This window comes from Alligator sinensis, unplaced genomic scaffold (assembly GCF_000455745.1).
Source record: "Alligator sinensis unplaced genomic scaffold, ASM45574v1 scaffold226_1, whole genome shotgun sequence".
Lineage (NCBI taxonomy): Eukaryota > Metazoa > Chordata > Crocodylia > Alligatoridae > Alligator > Alligator sinensis.
In genome coordinates this window covers 2,448,315-2,453,157 of record NW_005842028.1, presented here as the reverse complement: position 1 = coordinate 2,453,157, position 4,843 = coordinate 2,448,315, and the positions used below count along the sequence as shown (strand labels likewise).

Here is a 4,843-nt window from a genome sequence, read left to right as displayed (position 1 = left end):
CCAAGACAGTGTGAAGGCCGGCAGCTCCAAGAGCTATAGATATTTGGTATCTTTGAAAAATCAATCTCTTGTTGACTCTGCATACAGGAGCTGCTCCCTTTCAGAGAGATGCATCCAAGAATCCATTTACCACACAAGCTGTAAGTTTTGCTGCACCTACAAAACCCAAAAGCAATGTTGTATATGCTTGAGCACCATCTACTGGCACTGAATTTGTTCACTAACTCCATTTATAGAAGCATCATTTTCACTTTGATAAAATTTTCAATAGATTTTTTTTTTTTGCCAAAAGTATTTAAGTATGGAGAATTTGGGGTAGAAATTCTGTTTGGTTACATTTCTTCTGACGAAAAAAAAAAAAAAAAAAAAGAGCACCTCAAGGGAAAGCAGACACTTTCCACAAAAATGTTCATGTAATCCTAAATCCAATTATTCACTGACTAAAGTTTCAACAGAAAACTTTCACCCAGACTTGTTATTTGCATTCCCCCATTCGAGTTTTTTTTATAGAACTGGAGGAGAGATCTCAGGATCCTCTGGCCTACAGTGTATAGATTAAAACTAATGCCCATCACCAACCAGCTTCTCAGAAACCTGATTTATTGAATGGAATTCACTGAGAATTTCCTGACAGCAAAGGTTTACATAAAAAAATCCCAGTTTGTCAAAATTATTATTATTTAAATATTGGTTCCAAGAAAATGCAGGCAGGGTTTTGTCCTACCTGGTTTCCTGACAGTTAATCTCATGGCCTATTCAGGACACCAAGGTTTCCAAGATCTATGGTTCTGGGGCAATCCTGCATACAAACTGGCCCAGGGCCAAGGACCCCACAGCTCTTGGACCTTCTAGTTTTCTGGATGTAGAATTGGGAGCCTGAAAGACCTCAGAGCCCCAGTCCTGGCAGGAATTTAGTTCCTGGCCCTGCAACATGGAATTTCAAAGCCCTTGGAACTTGAATAGGAGCTCCCAAGTCCTCCCAATTTCTGCTAGAACCAGACGCCTATCAGCCCAAGGTTGAGATGAAAGCCCAAGTTTCAGCGTTCAGCACCTAATTAATTTTGAAATGTTCTAAATTAAATGTGTCCAAAGTAATATTTTTGGAGTTTCTGTTCCAGAGGAAATCTTTAAAGAGAAGGTTCAGTTGGTTTTAGAAATTTTTTTTTTTTACTTTGAAATCTGTCCCATGGAAAATTCGGAATTACCTTTATCATTGACCACCATCACCACCACACACACACACACTCACATGCACGCACGATCTATTTTGGAGCTATAACAATTTCAGCAACTGCTTTCAGTGGGCCTAACAACTTCTGTATTTGATCAGCTTGACTCCCAGAAGTATCACTTTACTTAGCATAAATTATTAATTTATTACAAGGGGACAGAGGAATAATTCAGGTGGATAAAGACATCAGCTATGAACTGAGGGGATGCTGGAGACTCTTGCATCCGGAGACTGCCTAAGTGAGCATTTACAGATGAAAGGAGTTGGAAAACAGACCAAAATCAAAAGTACAGATTCAACTCCTGCACTTGGAGGTGCTTAAAATATCTTATTTTTGAGGCTTTGGCCATCTCTAAATTAGTAACTGGGAGCCCAAACCTCAGGTGCTATAAATATACCTAATCCATTGCCTTGATTGGAGCAGCTGAAACCTTGATCCAGAAGGTTTCTTTTCAGATTTCTACTTCTCTGAATAATTCAGATGTTGAACCTCAGTGACCAGAAAACTGTGGTTTGCTGAGCCACCAAAGCCTTTTTTACAGGATGCAGTCCTTTCCGTTTTTGTGTCCTTCTGCTATGGCCTTGAACTTGCAATCTCTGGGCTATCAACCCCAGCCCCTCATAGGATTCAGTGAATTAAAGGAAGAAAAAAAACCTCTTTACACAAAAATGAAGAGAAGACATTGATGGGGACAAAAAAAAATGCACTTGCCTTTTTTATTTTCCCTTTGCAAAAAAAAAGGAATAGAAGCAGCAGATGATTGTGTTAGGGAAGGTAAATGTCTGAAAGTTGGCAATTTGGCTCCCAGGGCTGTGTAGAATTTCACTATTTGGATTGGGGAAGTTTGCATATGTTAACAACACCTGCAAGACTTTTTCCATGGATAAAGTTTGCTAATAGTATAGGGCTGAAAATAACTCTTCTCCTTCCATAGCAGCTTCAGAAGGTAACATGGACATTTACCTTGGTTGTTTCTGTTTCTGGCTAGAGTCGCCCAGCTCAAGCCCACAGTGGATAGAAAGAGGAAAGAAGTCTATCCCTTTCTAGTATGCCTTTTCAGGGGTTTCCCGAAATTACTGAACTTGGCTTTTAATTCTGGGGTTCACTGCACTTTGTACCCAATCCTAGGTTGTGAAACAGGATGCTACACTTGCAACTTCCCCATTCTGATTTCTGAGGTCTGTGATCCCCAAAACAAGCTAGAGTAGTCCTAAGGCTTCCTTAAATTTTCACTGGTTTATAGTAGCTTCCAAAATCACCAGAGCTCAGCATTGTTTGGGCTGTTCCCCATACCCTGCTTTGTGCCATGAGCATAAGAAGGGTGTGGGGGAGGAGGAAGGGAGCACAGAACTGCTCTGATGTACCTCATGGGGATCTTGCAATGCTGAAAGGAACCTGCTTTGCCTGGTTACAGGATCTTGTTAACCTATTTGCTGCTGTAGAGCAGTGCAACATGACTGAATCACAGCTAGGTATCTGGCCCCTTGAGCACAATAATTACTGAAGGCAGGTTCTGACATAAATGTACTGTGGCTGGGGTCAGGCTGATTAAGACAGACAAACATCATCAGCTGCACTGTAGTCACTTATAGATTCAGGTTGGCCCAGCAGAGTCACTAATGTCCTGTGTCTGAGCAGAGATGTTAAATAAGAGATCTCAAGAGAGAAGGATAATGCCAATGACCAAAAAATGAACTGTTCAGAGATTATATTTGTGTGCAATTTTGTGATGTAGAGCAGGGGGGCTTCAAGAGTAAATTATGTTCACTGTATCTTCCCAACTCCAGAAAAGCCTAAAGCTCTCTTGAGGATCCACAAAACCTCTGATCTACTAGAGCTGTCAGAATAAGGGAAAATCTAAGTGAAATACTGCCATCAAGTGCTCAGTATGCATTAGCACAGAATAAATTGCATTTAAGGTACATAGAAGCATAGTAGCTCTGAATGCTAACATGCATATTTATTCAGTACATGATGCAAAAAGCAAGTTCAAGAACATAGACTAATTGTTCTCTTTCATAGGTAGCTTTAGTGACACTTTAAATCAGCAGAATTATGAGGCACTCACAGGGTAAGTGAGGTTGGAATTTCATTCTATGAGTGTGCATCTGCACATACGAAGTCTGTTCTATACAAAGTCTCTAGACTATGCAAGAAGGTATATCAGATCCACTTACTTGATTCAAAATTGAAACACCAGTGAGCATAGCAGCCCTCAGTATTGGAAAGAGAGCACCCTCTACCAAGTACAATTTAAAAGCATGTTAATGCACTGCATCCCCTAAGCAACAGCTTCCAGATGGGCTCCTTCACATAAGCCGGTATAAGTGATCAGAAACCAGTTCAAATCTGTACATTCAGTGCACATAAACTGCTTTCAGAATGGCTGAAACTGGTTTAAGATAAACCTGGATAGATGCAGTATCAGACTTAACTGATTTAAGTTAAATCAGTATATTGAATTTCTGTCCCAGATCCCCTCCAGATTCAAGTTAATTTACAGTTCCTCAGCACCCCAGGATGCTTTGGACCTCCCCTCCCCTCCCCCCAGGGTGGACCAGGTAGCTTTGGCTGTCTGCTCCAGGGGAGCTCCAGGGGAGCTGTCTGCTCCAGGGGAACAGGGAGGTATGCTCTAGAGTCCCCAAGCTCCTGGCTTGGGCCACTGCAAGGCATGTGGCTACATTTCCAAAATCAAAAGTGAATGTCTCTTCACTTGCTTATTGGTTCAATCTACTGAGTTTAGACTAAACTGTGGAGATTGATTCCATTCAGCCTCAGGCTTTTTGACTGTCTGTACTTAGCCCTAAAGACAATTTAAAGCAGTCATCCCCAGCAAGACTCCTGCAAAGGGTGGAGATAGAAACACTACCTACACTCCACCAGGTGTGCATCCCTCTGGCCACAGCAGTACCTATTGAGAAAGAGGAGGGTTTAAATTACCCAAAGAGCAGGGGGATATTATTACTGAACACTTTTTTCTCTCTCACTTTATTATCCTTGTTACCGGTTTGCACAGAAGGTGACCAAAACCTGCTCCTGTGCTCTCTCTTTTTTTATATATATATTAACATGCAGTATTTTTCTATTCATATAATTTATTTTCTTCAACTTCATTTTTATAGTCTAGCCCAGCCCATTCCACTCCTCACATCAGCAGGTGCAGGAGAGACAGGTCAGTTTTCACCAGCCAGTCCAGTCCAGTTCTTTTAATCTATGTAGGTTGTTAACTTGCAAGGTTGCTTTTTCAGGCCTTGTTACACTGCAAAGGGTCTTCCAGCTGTCTGGGCTCCTGAAAGAGGACTTATTTGGGCAGCCTTTTATCCAGCATTCCCAGAATGTGATCAAGGTAAGGCCACCTTCTTGCCTTTACTATCAGTGCAGTTGTTGGTGATTTTGCCCATTTTCAAGATCTCAGTAACTTCATATTCTAGCAGCTTTAGTTTGCCAGTTATTCAACCAGCTTAACTTCCTTTGAGGAGGGAAAGCAAATTAGAAAGTTAAGGCAAAAGTCAGATAATACAGGGCCTTTTAGATTATGAAGCAAAATAATAGGAAAAATGCTATGAAGGGCCTACAGGTGAGGGCTAAGTGCCTGGATAGGTTGTGGGAAG

General features: G+C 41.3%; 1 protein-coding gene across 1 annotated transcript in view; it reads left to right on the top strand.

Moving 5' to 3' along the window:
- The first annotated feature begins 4,495 nt into the window (after positions 1–4,495).
- SLC28A3 (solute carrier family 28 member 3) overlaps positions 4,496–4,843 on the top strand; it is a 93,310-nt gene continuing 92,962 nt past the window's right edge. Inside the window, exon 1 of the mRNA XM_006022301.3 lies at positions 4,496–4,578. The gene's annotated coding sequence lies outside the window, so the exon portion shown is untranslated. The remainder of the gene's footprint in view (positions 4,579–4,843) is intronic.